The sequence below is a fragment of the Plectrocnemia conspersa genome, unplaced genomic scaffold (genome assembly GCF_051122295.1).
Source record: "Plectrocnemia conspersa isolate PC_06_02 unplaced genomic scaffold, ASM5112229v1 ptg000012l, whole genome shotgun sequence".
Taxonomy (NCBI): domain Eukaryota; kingdom Metazoa; phylum Arthropoda; class Insecta; order Trichoptera; family Polycentropodidae; genus Plectrocnemia; species Plectrocnemia conspersa.
Genome location: NW_028277176.1, coordinates 7,749,109 through 7,768,528, shown reverse-complemented (window position 1 = coordinate 7,768,528; position 19,420 = coordinate 7,749,109). Strand labels below are relative to the sequence as shown.

The 19,420-nt window shown below is 30.9% G+C and overlaps 1 protein-coding gene and 1 long non-coding RNA gene across 7 annotated transcripts in view; one reads left to right on the top strand and one right to left on the bottom strand.

The window, feature by feature from the left end:
• Positions 1–19,420, top strand: part of sfl (N-deacetylase and N-sulfotransferase sfl) — a 313,934-nt gene that overhangs the window by 120,008 nt on the left and 174,506 nt on the right. The gene's annotated exons all lie outside the window — the stretch shown is intronic.
• LOC148228087 (uncharacterized) overlaps positions 2,566–19,420 on the bottom strand; it is a 136,713-nt gene continuing 119,858 nt past the window's right edge. Inside the window, exons 2-3 of the long non-coding RNA XR_015811551.1 lie at positions 3,257–3,634; positions 2,566–3,174 (exon numbers count right to left, since the gene is read on the bottom strand). This is a non-coding gene — a long non-coding RNA (uncharacterized LOC148228087). The remainder of the gene's footprint in view (positions 3,175–3,256; positions 3,635–19,420) is intronic.

Sequence of the window (19,420 nt, the reverse complement as noted above, 5' to 3'; positions counted from 1 at the left end):
AGGTGTCTCGCGTATTGATAAAAAGTCCAATACGAATTCATATTGCCTTCATCATATAATACATAGTGTAAAGCAGTGTTTCCCAATTAAGTTAAGTCGCGAAACCCTTTCTTTGTTCAATGTAACTTAACCTTTAAAATATTATATTAAAATTTTCTTTCCAGCGCAAATAAAGCTTTTAAAACGTGATGTATTGCGGTCTGATACAAATCAAACAACGAAGCAATGCGTTCTTTTGAAAAAAGAGGGGAAAATATCTTCAGACACTTCGGAAATGTTTCGGCAATGGGAGATTATTTGTGGCTATTGTGCAATACTGGGTTTTCTGCACGATTTCTATATTCATTGTATTGTTGAAAGCCATATAATTATCGTTTTAGTGGTTTATAAATTCATTATAGTCGTTTTAAATTCATTGTTGAAAACCACCATTCTCGTTTCGGTGCTAAATTTATTATTACTTCTTACTTTACTTTCGACTAAAAATAGCACGAGAGTTCAAAAAAGCTAAGCTGGCCACAAACAGCATTTTCACTTAGATCGACAGATTTACTACAGTCAGAAAGACGAGTAGATTCTCACTGAGTAATTTGAGCTTCTAGATGATTTTAACTTACTGTATACGATTGGAATTTGTTATACGTACAAATCATTCTAATTTATATTTTTTAAATTTATTGGATTCCTAAGTTCCCCTCATTTTAAGATTTATAAAATCGTTAAAAATACATTTGCTTGCTAGTTTAATACAAATTAGTATACAATTTTTCATAGTTTACGATCAGTATATTTGCAAATAAATTATATTAGCATATCTAAAGTGACATTTAAGTTTTAAAATATATAATATAAATGGTACATGTACTTTTAAAAATATCAGATATGTATAATAAAATATACATATCTGATATTTAATATCAATTCATATGGATAGATATGAACTTTTGATATCAGCGTATGAATATAAGTATGTTGTCAATTTAAGTTGTCTGATCTAAAATACAAGTTTAAAATTGTGTCACTACTTCTCGCGAAGTGGCGAATGAAACATTGCATTTAAAGTGGATCGGACAGGACACATGTCTCGACGGACTAGCTTATAATATATAATATATCCTAGCACCGACTTACTGACAAGTTCTTATAAAAACTTTTAAATCTAGTTTCTCAGCATAATACAATTGTGAGGATGAGTCAAAGTTTTTCTTTAATATTTTAAGTGGTGGAATACCAGCCACGGTTGATTCTTAATAATAACTATAAAATTTTATATTATCTTTTTATTTGTATTTTTTCGCACACGTTATGATAACATCATAAGGAGTCAATATTTACATTTTTGATTAGAATATATATATTATAAACTTGTATGTTGTTGATGTGTTTTTATTAAAATTATGGTTTATGTTATAAGGTTTTTTCTCAAACCATTTTTTACTTCTGAAATCATAATTGCACGTGTACAGTGATGTAGTAGTTTAATTGTTTAGGTAATATTTAAAAAATCTCAATTATATACTACTTACCAGAACAAAATATTTTATGTTGAATTTAATAAAGTTGTACAATGTGTAGTTTTACGCTCCAGCGATCATTTTAATTGTACCTTAAAAAATGTTCTGTGGAATATTCTTTCACATACAATTTTGAATGCTCATCTGTTTTTTAATACATACATTTTAATTAAATGTTTACAAAAGAACCAAGAGATGCTTACCAGAGATATTAACCAATTAATTTAAATATTATCTTTGTGATATTTTCTCGCTACAAACATTGCGAAAATAACTGATAAGATCAGTCTGGCGAGTTCGATCTTATTCAAAGAAACTCCGAGATTTTTTTCATTATACATTGTAACATACTTAAATATTTTTTTATAATAGTTATACATAAATATAAAGTATTGATTATTTTACTGTCTGGTTCTTCTAATATAATACATGACGAAACAAGCTTTCATATTATTTTTAAATTAATCGTTAACAATTCTGCATTTTTATAGTTCTAATAAAACTTGAAACCTCTTCAGCTTCGTAAACCTCAAAGTTTTGCTGCTGTAAAAGGAGAAACATTATAGTGCAATGCGTATCGTATCGTATAACATAATATATGTACAGTCCGTCCAAGATATGAACACTCATCGTCACAGTATTGGTGAGGAAATATAATAGGGTGACCATGTGAAATTACATGTGCAATTAATTTTTATTTTTTTTATTTAATTTGTTGAGGAAAGTGTAAAATATCACTTTCTTACTTATTTTGTTTATTTATATACATATTTAACTCAAAAACATGAGAGCAGTTTTGGTATCAATCTCCAGATTAAAAATCTGTTCAATATAATATTTTTAAAAATATCAATAAAATATTACTGGAATTGTTTTATTGATTACTAAATACCACAACATGACAATAATTTATAATAAAAATATAACACATTATAATTTTTAATTCAATTTCCAACGTATGATCACCCTACCATTAACAGCCCTGATTTAGTATTGGTAACGTTCTTCTATCGGTGTAAACAAATTCGCGGAAAACTGTGTATGTATGCATTAGAGTCTCCAATTACTCGAACCATCAACTACTCGAGTATCGAATATTAAAATTGTAAAATACTCGAGTACTCGAGTACTTTCGAGTATTTACCAAATGTACCGAAATAGCTATTATTCAAATTCGTGCACATATAAATAAATTAATAAAATACTTGGTATGTTCATTTTTACAATTATTTTAACTTCACGAACATACTTTTTAAAAACAATAATGCAAAAAGTGTCTCGAATTTAATATTACTGCTAACCTTTGGTTTTATTATTCCCGTTATGGAAAAATCCCTTTCCGTTGCTGTTGATGTTGGTCTTATTGTCATTAACGCGTTGAATAAGGCTTCTAATTTATAACTGTTCGCTTTTTATAGATATAAAATTTTTTGAACTCTCTTTTTATGTTCTCTTCTTTCATTCCCTTCTCTGCTTTTCTCTTATTTCCTTCGACTATTGACAAAATAGCATTTTGTAATTCTTCTTGAATAGATTTTTTTTCTTAACAATATACAATATTCTACTCCTTCTGATTAGTGCGAAGAATTTAAATCTATATCCTTCGAAGATGTATTTGGGTGAATCCCTTTCACTCTAGAGCTAAACGGTTCGCAAAGAACTGACTTTACTTTAAATGCCTTTAAAACACACAATTGTTTTGATTTATATTTTAAGCTGAGGGATCAGTATAAACAATTTACAACACTTTACGCTACAACTGCATAGTCATAAAACCTAAAATTTGTTTTTAGATATTTCGAACAGAAAACACAAAAGAAATTTCTCCGTCGTACCTACTAACATAGCCGACGACCGGAACTATGCAACTATGGAACTATCAAAAAATTATACCTGATAGTAACCGCTCTAACTCGGGACTTCGGGCATAAACGCCAAATAAAAGCAAGACGTTAACCTTTACCGGACCGAGTTAAAATTATTTTTGTTTCTGAAATATTTCAAATTTTTTTAATTTCGAGTATTAATCGAGTAATTTTCAAAATACTCGATTATCAAGTACTTGAAAAATAGACAAGTATACTCGAGTATCGAGTACTCGATTACTCGAATTGGAGACTCTAGTATGCATGCATGTGTACACGCACCCTTATTTCCAGCACAACGATGATGAGCGTTAACATCATGGATGGATACATATAATACATATACATATACAATACAATCGTCGGTTTGAAAAAGACAGTCTAAATTTAAAAATGATAATTTTTAAAGATTTTTTTATGTTTGGTTGTTTTATATGAAGTGGCATTTTTAGTGAGATACAAAACTACAATTTTATTTATTAAAATAGGCTACATTTACAGAAATGTTTTTTGCCAAAAATATTTATTTTAAAAGGTCGCGAGGCTTTTAAAATATTAATCTCATTATTGAATTTCGTATTATGAATATATAAATCTAAATGTTTAAAAATGTTATTATATGTAGGAGAAAGGTCATGGAAATATGGAAAGGATGAGTCAAAATTTCAGATTATAATTTGTTTAATTTTGCAATAGTTATTACTGTACTTTTTTCAATTAATATTTTACTCATTCTGGAATACCGCAGGGATTATATCTGAGTTCTTTGCTCTTTTTGTTCTTTATTTACGATACCCCCTGCTCATTAATAACTTATATGCCTGATGACCTGAAAATGTTTTAGAGTATTCGCACAAATTTGGATTCACTTTCTTTACAAAAAATATAGAGTCGCCGTGGAGGTAGTTCATCGACAATCTACTACCTTTTAGCAAGTGTCACGTTCTCCCTTTTTGCAGATGCCTGGGAAATATTTCTTACAGATGTTATAAGTATAATTTTTTTTGTCGATGATTTGGGAATTCTATACACATCGCCAAAACTTAAGAATGCTCGGCTTCACTATGCGGAGCGCGTGTCACTTTATTATTTTTTTGACATTTTGCATTCTGTACAATACGCTAGTTTGTAGCGTCCTTGAATGTGACTCCATTTTTTGGAATCCCACTGAAGCGAAATACTCTCTGTTATTATCTAGTATTCGTATTTATGTTGAGCGTTGGAATACAATTACGTGTATTATCGGCGTAGCGTCTATTCAATAAAGTACTTATAAAAATAGCTAATGGGCGGTGTCGTTAACCCGTTAATGCTCGGCAACTTTAGAGTGCCCTAGAGAATCGCGATCGCCTCCCTTTTTCCTGCACGTTGTGGGCAAGATCTAAGCGCTTGGAAACGTTCATCTTGCATGAGCTATTCAGCTTGCCAAACACAAGGATTTTTTTGCGATTAAAAGCTGTAAAAAAATAGGTAGGATGGTGCTCATTTATTTTAGATGTAGAGTACGCTCGGGATTCCGTTTTGCTTGCATTAATTATATGTTACTATCAAGCTATTGATGTTTTATTATTATTCAATTTTTTTAAATGCTTTTCTAAAACTTATTTGAGATAATATTTTTTCAAGCTAACGAAATGTAACTATCTTTTTTATTGTATTTCTTTCCTGTTTTATGTACATATGTAGTACGTGTGTTGTTTGAAACAACATCATAAATGCGAAAGGTCGCACATTTCGCCTTTGAGAGATTTCGCACAATAATTACAATACAATACAGTAGATTTCCTTTATAATTTCAATTTTTGGAAGGTCGTGTGTATGTATGTGTTTTTATTAAATATACATACGCACACACACACGCGCGCGCGCCCGCACATCTTTCACTGAAAATCCCCCCGTAAACTTTGCATACCCGTAAATCTGTGCAAATATATAATTTAACTTTGTTATTTTGACGCGGATTTTATATATTAGGGGGCGCTGGCAGACAGCAGCGTCGTTAAGTTTTGCGTATTAAATTTTAATGAGCACATTTTGTCTCGTGCTAATACAAATTACGGTTAAAAACAGGGTTTGATTAATTTCATCGAGCTTTGAGTGTTTTGCTTTAGCTGAGTAATTGTTAAAGCGCGGGGTGAACCTACTATATTTTGAGGCAAATTGTATTGTTTTTGAACCCTTGCATTATTTATGTTGTTTAAACTGAATTAATGTTTAGCGCAAGCTATTATGTTACCGGATAAGTTTGCTCGGGCCGTTTCTCTTCATTGTATGTACTAATGCTATTATGAAATTAAAAATGAGCGATATCTATGTACGCTGACGACGCAGCCGTATTTATAAGTTTTAAACTAATCGCGAGTAGATTACAAAAAACTTTTTATTATTTAAACAAACATTTCAATTGGATTTAAATAAGCTTTGCTATCGCCTCTCCAAAATTAACAAAGTAGTAGCATGAAATGGAAATCGCGCGTTAAAAACCTGACAAAAAACATTTAGAAATTTTGCTCACTTCGTGGTTCTTATGTTTATTTAAGAGTAACGGTCCGATAAAACTTCCTTGTGGAACTCTAGTAGGAACAGTGTTTCCTGAACCTATTTACTTTAATTTATTCTTTGAAATTTTTATTATGTTATTACTGTAAATACATAACAGTGGCTTGGCAAGGAGTGTAAGAGTGTATTCCAATTATTTTGAATGATGATTTTAATCTTCTATTGCAACCGCTTACAGACAATAAGTTTCAATTTTATAAAGAATACATCTACGACTGACACAATAAAAAACAATATGAAATTAAAATTTTACTTATATTATGTGGACTTTCCGCTTTCTAGTTGATTTATGTTTTCTGACGAAAAAAGCACTGCTAGGGAAATGCTCATTTTTTGCTTAATTTCGCCGGTTGGTTTGGATGATGGCTCCGCTGTTGTTACTATGTACACATTTATAAAAATGATAAAATCTCATTTTGAAGTTTGACAGTGTTAGCTAACATAATATTATGTAATGTGTATGTCACAGATAATACGCAAGTTATTAAAAAAATGATAAATCGAGTAAAGGCTGTTGTAACTGTCGCGAAAGAGATGAATTATATCCGGGCACTCCATACAGTGCTAAATGGAAAAAATTCGCGGTCGATTATCTGATGATTTGCATATTGTATGGTATTATAAAAGACCGATATTTTTTTAGTGTCTGCTTCAACTCCAGTAATAACTCATCAATCAAAATATTGTGGTTGTATGGATGAAATCGCAGCTGATGATTTAATGATTGTTTTATTGTTGCATAAATACATGGGTCACTCAATATATGCACACACTTTTACTTATTTCCTTATACTGTTATATTATTCAGCGGTTAAGGCTCACAGTTGTTCTTCGTATCACGGTTTGCCAAATATGTATCCTCGTGTTGAGGGCAAACCTGTGACGCGAGAGGATATTGAACAAATACCGAACAAACGATATGCAAAGGATACGGGAACGAAATGGGGAAAAATCGCAAATATATATTTCCTCCGTTGTATATTTGTGCTCTTACACGAGCCGTCGCATCTTCGGTGTATCTTAGATCCGAACAAATATTAAACCCTTTGTTTGCCCGGCGAAAAGTCTGGTTATTCGATACACATCCGCGTTATCTTTTTATAACGTTGGCTGTCATACTAAATTATGTTTTGATATGCATATTTTTTATACATTTAAGATAATATAGTTAAATGAGATACTATGTAATAATTTAATTTAATATAAGGCAACAGCTGAAGCATGTGCTCTTTGTTTGTTTTTTAGCTTCTTGATTAATCCTTTCTTTTATTCTCGTGCTATCTTTACTGCACAGTTGTTTACTCGCGCTTCTGAGATAACTGGCTGTGGAAAAAGAAAAGGGTATAAAATTGTTGTTATATTTATTTTTGTTACGTAATTATAGTATACTTTCCCCCAAAGCTGTAGGAAGTTTAAAAATTGTATATTTTAATTCATCCATATATAAGTGCTTTGGTTTGCAACATAAACATAACCACGAATTCTTGTTACATTTACTTTCCTCATGACTTATTTATTGACATGGTAAAGGCAGCGTGTATTGGAAATTGAAGTTGCTTAAAGCGACAAAGGAATTCTAGGAATAAATGCATTTTCTTCTCATCACACATACGTGTTCTATGTCTGCAAAACCGCGTTTCATTACACAGCTTTAGCGATCCAAATACCTCAGCAGCAAAATAGTTTGTGTTAATCCACGTGGACTTAAAACTTAACTGTACGTATTATATATATTTATAGCTTCTTCTTCAATAAAAGTATTAATGAAAATTTTTTTTGTAAAGAACTGAATCGGAAAAAGCTTTCGCCAAAAGCTTGGCGAGATTTAAAAAAAAAACTAATATAAATGCTAGCATTTATTGCAAATTTCTCAAAATACGCGTCTATAGTAAAAATCTTTACTTATAAAAATAATATAATTGATTTTTTGAGAAAACATCTCATCATACTAAGGTTCGAAGTTTGACACATACTATCGTAAAAATTTATGGCGAATCATCTATTGATTCTAAACCAAAATTGTGATTTTATGTACTTTTAATGTCTTTTCACATTTGTGCTGCTAGTTTATTTTCTTGGAATTAATCACTTACAATTTAAATTAAAATGAAAGTTTTTCAATTGTACAGTCAAATTGATTTTAAAAATCTTAGAAAATGTAATGCTGAAATTTTTTGTAGAATAGAAATTTAACTTATCTTAAAAAAACAGCTACCTTATTTTAAAAATATACAAAGCAGCTTTAAATCAATGTTGACTAAACGCAGTGTTTCATGTATGAGCACTGTTTTTTTGTATTGTAGTTTTCAATTAAATTTTGTCAAAAATTCCATGATATTTGCAGCAAAAGCTAATATCAAAAGCCATTCAATATTCGATAATAGTAACTAAAGTCAGGTTTTTCGTTAATAAAAATCTCAACTATATGGAGTTTTGTATTTTTAATTTTCAATAAAAGTTTACCGCGACTGAGCTATCGAACTGTTGTATGGTAGATCAAGTCAGAATATTAGGTAAAAAGTCACGGAACTGACGACGGTTAAGTTCACCGCTGATAAAACTGGTTCAATAACACATGATATATTGAGATATTTCCCACAAAGCACCTGCAGGTGAATAATACAATAAATAATCAGAGGCTTTAAACACCTTACATTTTCACAAGCATCATATGTTATCAACTAAGTCTTAACTTGTTCTTTACATACTTTTTACTACCATCGTATGTGATACATTTACACATTGATGACGTTATCTCAACTTCATTAAAAATATTTTCCTCTGTATTTGTACCATGTGAACTATTCATAGAAGCTAATTCCTAAGCCACTTTACAGGAGCGCCTCTATTAAAAAAATCCATTAGCTAATAATTTAACGTGTTAAAAAATATTTACTCACTTAGTAACTGTTAGCATAAGCCACAAAAAATGGTTACGTACTGTTACTATTTTTACCTAACCTTTTAATTATACAAATAATTAGTTATTTCGCAAAGTGTACTTGTTATGCCTTATAAAATCCTAGAATTAACAAGCCACTGAACCACTAGGCGAAGTCAAAAAATATTTTTTGAGATCATTTGCTTTGCTATTAAATTGCCTATTGATGTTACTTACAATGGCCTCAACACTTTTAGCGACTTTTATTACCGAAAGTCTAATTGAAATAAGGGTGGAACATACATACTTTATTAATTTAAAAGATAAATGAATTTATTTTATTGGTTTTTAAATGAGCTTTTTTTAATATTATTCTGGTGTTTTGAAAGTTGTGAATATCGTGTCAAGTCATAGTATGGTAATGATGTTGTATATTGTATTATTTTAGTACAGACATAATATCGTCGCACAACATAATTTACAATTCACTATGATTTAAAAGTACGACTTTCGAAGTAAAATAGTCTCTTCAATCAATGCGAAGAAAATATCGCAAAAACGTTATACGGGGGCACTGAAGACGCTATCGAATTATAACTGTGTACCGTCACAGTGGTATGCAAAGCAATAGGAGCACCACATACGGTCATATCTCGCAAATCCTTAACTCGACAGTTGACTGTACCATTATAGCGCATACTTTGAAATGTTTTGAGTTTTAAATTGTAAAATCTATTTTTAGCTCGCGGGATTAAAATAAGCAGTGGGTCAGATGTAGCGTGCGGGTTGTTGTTTGTCGACTTCTGAATTAAGTAAAAGTTTATTGGTTAACCTATACTATATTGTAATCTTAATAATTATTGTAGTATTTACACAATATTCTAAAGAGTTTAATTTGCTAGTTTTTTTGTGAGACAAATTAAATGTATATGATCAATTTAGAAATTCAGCAGTCCTAGCGTAAAATTTATTTTTTATATATTATGTGATATAGTTCTTGAAAAATATATGTACATATGTAGTGTGTATATTATGGTTGTTGTATTGTGACGTATTAAAGAGAATCTGTCCGCGCTTTTAACCAATCTCCAAGTAGGCGACGCCATTTAAAAAAATAAAAAAAAACATTACGTCGCAATCTCAAGTCTATCCAGTGAAACAGCCCGCTTTCACTGCCGCGAAAAACCTGAAATAATATTTTCCTTTTGCGCCTGCCTGTGTTTTCACGTAATACAAACGTGAAAGGTGTTTATCAGCAAAACAATTTTTCGCGCGAGCCACGTCGAGTTCCTTTGTCTGCTCGGTGCTCTAATGCAAAACACATTGCCCAGAAAAAGTCAATTTCTCATCCCTCAGCGCCGCAAGAGTTATCCGAGTTATCCGCTGCAGGACAATAACTAGCCATAAATCAGCCCCGGGGCCGCCGCTGCGTGTCCCAAAAAGGGAAAATCGCTTAAGACCCCTCGTACGACCGCCACCCCGCCGACCACCCACTTCACAAAATCTGTGGCGACAGTGTTGCATACAACAATAATGAATTCCATACGTGCCGCGCATTGGGACTTAGATAACAAAATAGGCGACAAAAATGATTAACGTGTCAAAAAAGAGAAACTATCATCCCTTATATTGTACACTGGATGTTTGAGAAATATTTTTATTTTTCAATATTTTTTGTAGAAAAGATAAATTAGGAAATTCATAATATATTTTTTTCTTGTGAGGTTTATATGTATTAATAAAACATTTTCATAAATAACGTTTTTACATATGTTAATAATTACTAATATCATATTTAGACGAACTTAACAATTCGTCTGCTCACAATACCAATGTAAAACCCATTTGAAAATTCGCTCTCATCAGCTTAGGAAGGAAATGTTTTATATGGTATATGTATATAGCTTTTTGGTGTGCATTCACTTCACGATTAATGAAAGAAAAACTTTGAATAATATGTTTAACGATGTTCATAGTATCAGTAATTTGTCATATAATCAACATTTAACTTTTTTTTTAGTGTCAATTTTTCCTGAATTATGTACTTTAAATATTAATGATTTTTGAACGACATTGATGTCGTTCTCTGTTTTTCTCATGATTTAATAAGAGTTGACATATACTTGTGATAGGTAGTTTATATTACGGCAATAAAATTTCGCCGAAAACCACTCTTGGTCTTTCATTGCTAGTGCTATTCACGCTTTTAAACACCGCTAGAAAGCAATCTCTTCTCCATTGCCAGACCGCTCTTACAATTCAAGATGGCAAAGCTTATTTGTTGGGTACGTTAAAGTCGCGATACTTACCCACAAATGCGTGTGTAAATATTATTTGTAATTGAACCACGAAAATAATAAAATACAGCTTATTCGATACAATCTCGCCAGAGCTGAGAGCTCTGCAAGCAATTTCAAAAGCTCCCTTGTGTCCAGAATCGATACTGTGGCAGCGCCCGTGGGAGCTTTTAAAATATTGACAAGTCATTGTATCTGGATGGTTCATTGTTGCAGTACATACCCGTTTTTCGCCATTTTGTCGTCGCGCAGTTGGTGTAGACTAGACAGACAGTCCGAGCACTACTGAGCTATCATGAATAAAAGAAGAACCAAAAGTGGACCGAGCTGAAAGTGGCTGAAAATGGACTGCGAGCGAAATTGCAACTGAAGTACTAAGAGACTTTTAGCCACGGGGTCCGTCGGAAAATTGTAAGCGGCCAGGGAAATTTTCATCAAAGAAAAACACACGACGCGACGGTAACGGCTGTACTTATGTGGTTTATTGAAAGGGAAAAATAAATCTCCTGTGGCCAATATATACGAGGGATTTTGAGATTGACTTATATTTTTAATATACAGGCGGGCTTAGATTATTTTTTTATTAAACATTAGATGGCATTTCAGTATTTTTTCATGATATACATTACTATTTATAACATTATTGCTTTTTACAGCCATTAAAAACACACCATCTTTATTATACTATATATTCACCTTCCGAATATCTCTCATTATATATGTACATACATATATTTTAGTATTAAATTTCCAATCATCTTAATATAAACTTGCTATTTAATTATATAATGCAATTATCAAAGGTTATATGATATCACCCTAAAACCCACGTCTCTCTGAGCCCTAATTATTGAATTTAAAATTCACCCTCATCACAGAGCTTTCATAATGTCTGTGTATTAGAAAGAGCTTTACTCAATTTGAGCAAAGATGATTTTTTTCGCTTCTTTTATAATATCGATAGCTACTAATAAGCGCTTATTAGCTAATGGCTTTAGCAGGCGGATACGTCGTAAACGATTTCTGCTTCGTCTAATTATTATTACAGCCACAACGGAGCAGGGCTTAAAGGAAAATTCTCTGATCCGCCATTTTCGCGTCGTTGGTCGTATTAATTTAATTATATACTTTTTGGCCTATAGCTTCAATTTCGATAAAAAAAAATATATGGTTATTCTGACTGAGCGTATTGTGTAGATGTAATTTATTATACTCATTCATACGGACTTAAATTGCACAGCATTCGTTTCGTGTACCTACGCACAATCTATGGATATAGAAATCCACTCGAGTACAAACGCAAACGCAGTTTCCTTGTATTCTTTTTCGCCGGCTGCTGGCAAATCTTCTCAATGTTCAGCGAAAACTATCATTTAGCCGAAGCGGTCCAACGTTGATATGTGAAGTCGATAAATTCGAGCTTTCTTTTGTATCGCATATGCCAATAAGTTTGCACATATTTGAACAATTTTAAAACTACTGTTTTACAAACAATTCGATCCGTGTGTAACGCATTTCTTTTCTATACAATAACAAAGGTTTTGGTGAAAAAAAAGACTTAACAAAACCATCCGACGCAATATACATTTTTGCGACCAAAATTTTTTTAAAATCTGGTAATTAAACCCATGTGATTGTTCATAAATAAAAATAGAGAGACTGTGTTGTACGTTCTTTTCTCATTCACACAATTAGTGTTTCTTATCGAGAAATATTTTTTGAGAATTTCTCGAGAAAAATTGAGTTTTCATAGATTGTTACAAATTAAATTTGTACTAATATTTTCAATGTTTTAAAATGGGTGAGTCCGTTCCAAATATTTGAAAATATGCATGCTCTCTTGAAAGTATTTGAATAGCAAAATATTGTTAACGATTTACTCAACTATTCTATTTGGCCAAATCTTTGATTTTGTAATATAATAATTATATTATAAAATATAGTAAAAGAAATAGGCCTTCGCAAAAATCGGCAGATTGAAAAAATGTATGGGGGCATTCCACATAGTTTTCAAATAATAAAAATAACAAAGATATACGATTCCACTTAGATTGCGTATGTTGTTTTAAGTTATTTAAAGAATAATGTGTGATAATGTTCTTGCTAATATCTTTTATTTTTGGATATTAATGTTAAAGCATTCTTTAAGTTATTTTTAATTTTTACTACTATAAATGATCAAATTTACATGCTTTAATATTGCCATAAAAATATTGCAAAAATACAAACAGTAAAGATATTTTTTTTATACATTAAGATCTACAATAAAATATTATATTATATATAATTGTATTCATAAAAATATATAACATATTTTTTTTTATAAAATCCCTAGAAAATCGAGAAGCCATTTATCGAGAAATATTTTTTTTTGAAAAACACACTATTAAACATTTTCTTGCTTTCGATTTCAAACTATGCTTCAAGACTTCTTTAGTCCACAATCATTGTAGTCTTATAAATTGCTACTGATTATTAAGTCCGATCTCAAAGTTTCGATAGACGCTCGGCCTTTTCACTTCAATTGTCAAGTTTTTGATTATCCCAGCTGTCATCTTTGAGCCATCAATAGTTAGCCCGAGTCTTTAGTGTATACTATGGCGCAAAGCTACGACACAAACGATATAGACCATGCAAAATATTGAACAAAAACATATAATAATAAAATTACTGATTTATAATATGCGCAATAATAATATTTACTGATTTTAATTTTCACTTTAACGATTAGAATAATACTTTTTAAATTTAATTATGTATAGTATATAGGTACTAATTTAACATTTATTCGTTTTTATTGTTTTATTTTAATTGGGTACTCTCTATTTTTATTTAATTAATGTCTGATATTTAAAAATATTCGTACGTGAGTTACTTAGTTAAATGTTGGTATTCTTAAACAATAAAAAAATGTGTCAATTAGTGATGTATGATCGTAGAATAATAAATGGGAAGTCCGGCGGTCCCCTACTCCTTAGACAGGCTCCGTGAAACTTTTGGCTCTGTACCAAACTCAAGGTGCTATCAAAAGGTCGAGATTTCAGGACACAAGAAAACGAAACCAATGCGACGAAGCGCCTGATAGAGGTGCCAAAAAATATTTTCCTTTTTTTATAATGCGACACATTCAGGAAGAAGCATTATATAGTAACATTAAAACTGTCTCGAAAATTACTTTTAGGTATTGATTTTAACTGCAAATTTTCCAAAAAAATATTCTAATAAACCTGATTGCGGGAAAATGATTTCAGTTTTTGTGATTATAGTGCTCCTTTGTAATTGTTAAATATATAACCAATAAGGATAAGAGAGATATCGCTGATGTTCAACATTTTTGTGCTACTCTTTTTAATTGACTTTGTATCATATTATTGATAGTAAAGAATCTAAGTAATATATTTTTAAATTTGCGTCTTATAACAGCAAACTGCCTATTATTAATTCGTCTATAAAATAATAATAAAAATTATAGATGGTTAAATAGAAACACATGACAAATGTAATAGCAAGGTTTGTACGAAACGTTGCAAAATTAAATGACTAGAGTTTCGTCTCAAATAACTTTCCTTCTTTTCCATCAGTTTCGGCTCTTATCTTTATTTTTCACTGTCTTCTCTTTTGACATCATGATAGACGTATACTATCTAGTTTTTGACACGTTGTAGAATGTGGTCAAGAACGTGCAACTATATTCACAAATTACATTTTCTTTATTGTTTTTAAAAACACGTTTAGTTTGATGTAAAATATGATATACTAATATATTTGTAACAAAATTAAAAAATACACTTATAGGTTTACTCGATATGAAAGTGATTGACGGATTTCAATTCATTTGCGAACTGTTCCAACCACACATAGAGGCTCGGTAAAATGCACAGACAGTGGAAAATGAGTGGCGTAGCTTTTCCGAACTTTCAATATACGAAATGAAATTTGGAACGATTTCCCACGATCGGGCGGTAAAGAGAGAGGGATAGAGATTTTTCCACCATGAGAGATGCATCCAGCTCTGCCATTGTTCGCTGAGATGTATTTTGTGTCTTGGCCGCTTTGACTCCACGATATTTATGATTATTGGAATGCGGGCAAAGTTGTTCCGTTTCGAGGGGTAGCGGTTAAATCGAATCTTGCGCAATCGATTCATATTATACCACGGCGATGTAAACCTATCGCTATGGTATAAATTTGATTTTAATTCAATAAATATACAGAAAGCGCGAGCTGCCGCATTTGCTATTGTAATACGGTGAAATTTATTAATTTACACAAGTTATTATTTGCTCCAAATCGAAATGAAACACAATTAGCGTTTATTTATTAGTTGTATATTTTATAAAATTTATTTCTCAAGCTTTAAACATAGTTTATACATACATATATGTGTATAATAAATGTGTTGTAAAAGTTACAGGTCATCGATTTTTTTTGCTGAACTCTACAGTATTAGAGCAGAACGGACGACGTTATTAAATAAGTTGAAAAACTCCATCTAGAACTTATTTTGTACGTCTCTTGCAGCTCTGCATTCTCTTTGATTTATTGCCTAAATAAATATGCCGCAACGAACTATTATCGTAAATTAGCGCTTCGCTATAATTCAGATAATACATATTCTAAAAAGTTTTTTATGAAAGCTTTGCTAGCGAGCTTTTGTACTAAATTAATAGCATGATATGAATGTTAATAAAGCAGTATAGATAATGTATACTTAATGTTTATACAAATATTACTACAATAAAAGTTTGAGAATTAATCGTTGAAATAAAATAACTACTTAGACATGTCATTTAATTAAAAAAAACTAGTTAAAGCATCTTATTAATTTAAGTAAATATTTAATAATGGTATACTTTTTTTAATATTTTGTTGGCCTTTTTTCCATTTTTCTCTACAACATTTACAATATTTTCTAAAGCTATGGAATTTATTTAAAATATACAAAAGTTTTGTCATATTCAGTTGTAATGTCTGCATAGTCTATATTTAAAGATAAGCACAAGTACTGTTAAAATTTAAATTTAACAATAATTATTAATTAAAACAATAATGTTTGTAATACTAATTTAAGTTCAAATTACAATATTATAAATTATTATTATTATACGTTACAACGGTTTTGATATTTTGGTCGTACATTCTGTACAATAAATTATATTAATTGATCTATCGCATGGTTCTGCATTATTGAATCTCGAGGACGTTCTCGTAGCTCAATATGGGTTGGACCAAAATCTGACGATTGAAGTGGGAAGGCTACTTAGTTGTTTATATGTGTACATTCGTACACTTACATCTGGGAATGAGTTAATTTTACGTATTTTTCCATACTTATTTCTGTTGGTATTTATTTATTATTATTTTATATTGCATTTATAATATATTATCAAAAATTTTATTGCTTTGATTTATATTACTACTTTTTTATATAAGTATGTATAATTTCTTTCAACAGTTTTCTATTTTACATATTTTTTTTTATACATTATTCGGATTTTGTGGATTTTTGTATATCGATTGAGAAGCTCTTTTTTAATAAAATTAATAAAAAATAATTTTTGTAATGTATATTTATTCCATACTCTTTAATTTATTGATATTATTTTCTATGGAAATCATTTATAATACAATTTCAAATTTAAAACAGTGCTTTTTATTTATTATTTCTTTAGTTAAATATGTAAATATTCAACTATATGAGTTTAACAAAACAGTGAAAGATCGACCGCCGTACATGTACGGCGATACCGCTCAAAGGGTTAATGTGATTACAATTTTAAATTAAAGATGAAAATCTCAAGTCAAAAGTGATGCGAACGATCGCTTTTTTGCGACTGAATAATAATATTGCAATCATTTTTATTTTATTCACTTAATAAATATACCAAACAATTTACTGTATATATTTTATTTTTAGTACAGAGTGAACCATATTAGACAAGAAACATCTCCCTCAAATCAATAAATAATGTTTTTTTTTTAATTCATTACATTATTAACTTTTCTCTTTTAAAAGCTGTTAGATAAAAATAGCATAATGCATAGGACAATTTTAGTTGTGGTTCGTCGACGGCGATACTGATTATCAGCCCGTGGTTCTCATAGTACTGCTACGTTCGATTTACTGCAAATGAATTCGAAAATCGAAGCACTCGGAAACGCCAGTCTGTCTGCTATGGCCCATATTAAATTAGTATAACTGCGTTATTCCAAATAACGATCTATTTTACTAGTGTTATTACCACAGGGGTAGTTTCGCTTTGATTGGTTACAATGAACGAATTCCGACTCGTTAAACAGATTAACGTTCAGCGCTGGTTTCGTAGCTTGCGTAGTTTCATACTCGATTAGTCGAAATTGTTTTTTTCACTGCCTGTTCTTGCGAATCAATTGCAGACTGAGATTAGCGAATGAGGCGTTTGTTGTTTCCAAATGTATTAGTGGTTCGAGTCATTTGGATAACTTATTTTATAGAATAGTTGTCAAGAATTGTTTCGAATTTACTAGGAATCGTTGCTTTTTTGGCGTATTAATGTGTTGAAGCACCTGAATCAAAACCGTTGGACCTTACTTTAACAAATTATACTTTGGTCGATAAAGGCTGTTAAAAGTATTGGTAATGCCTAGTGCTCAATTTTTTACTTTATAAATCGTATCGCGTTGTATGAACGGTGTATATCATAATACACGTAAACAAAGGAAATATATTCAATTATAATAATATATTTAATGAATTATAAAAATTGATTTCCCATTCTGTTGTTTCGACCAATCAAAAATAAGCATTCAAATATAAAACAAAATATTCCACAGTAACCTGACAACAGTTTTAAATAATTTTGCTAAGCAACAATAATTTTCATTATTTTTTCTTGTGCGTTGTTCGATTTGACTGAATATAAACATTAAAATTGCAAATTAAATATATAAATAATGTGTGTAAAAATTATAAAAATACATTGATTAATTTATATAAACAATCATAGAACAAGCTTCGTGTTGAAATCTTCAAATTTTGAGTTCCGAGGCCGAAATGTGAGTTTTTCCTTTTATAATACATACACATTATCATTGCTTCCGATTTAATATACATATTCGTTAGATTTGACTGAATTGCAAATATATACCTAGTTAATATATATTTATCCTGTATTTTGTACATGATTTAATAAAACAAGACCCGATGCGCTGAATGTGTTGCGCTGAAGTTTTATCTAAAAGTACATACCTAACATAAAGTCTTGCGATATTGCGACAGTACAGATGTGTGGACGTTCGGCTCATTTCGCCGTTACTTTGACCAACTCGGAGCCGAGAAGCTGTTCGTCTATGAGAGCAAATTTCATAATTCACCCTCCAGTTGTTTCTTAAACTTTGCAAAAATTTCCCTCGTCAAAAAAGCGAAACTCCAGCAATACCCGCCAACAACGAAACAAATGTCGTTTGCGCTGAAAGTTTTCTTCAAAGAAAACGGCGTGGGTCGTTATATTTGCAAAAGTTTATTGCTAGGTTTGTCGATCGCTTCTGTCTCTCCTTCCTACGATCTAATTTCGGAATCGATCAATCTCTAGATGACCGTGCTTTTACTGGACCTTTCTGGGGCAAGTAGTTCTCTTTTAAATTCGTTTCGTTATTATCGCCGTCTTTGACGTAACAATCTTTTGAAGCTTTGACGCAACAATTTTTTCACGTGCCTTTTGCCTTCGGGCGACTAGCAGTTGCTTTCATATATTTAACGCGACTCGAGAGTTGCCATGCGACAAGGAGAGACTTGTATTAAATATTTCACTCTGTAATAAGTGTTTTACTTCAATTAAGTTGCGAGTGTTTTATGATTTCTTCGCTCCTACTTTTCGTATTTGGTAAGTTGTAATATGGTAACTTTACTTTCATAATATGGTGAAGTGACTTTTATAAATATGGTATGGTAACTATCAATAACACTATATGGAGTGGAATCCTAATCCATGAAAGCAAAAACAAGAAACATGCATCAAATGTTGCTGAACTCGCTAGATCCAGTGGCATCTCGAGCCATCAAAAAAGCATATATGACAAAAAATATTTGCATATTCTAGACATATAAAAAAGCTTCGAGAAGCTGTCTGATAGTATCGATGTGTCATTAAAAATTAATTCTTTAAAAAAGTTTTTGCTTACTCAGAAATCATATATATCACTAACAGAGTTTTGCTACACATTGTCTTGCTTTATTATTGATATTTGGGCATCCACCCCTTAATGGATCGGGTGCTGTAAAATACGTATGAACCATAAGCCAGTTTTTAAATCTGGCTTATTTTT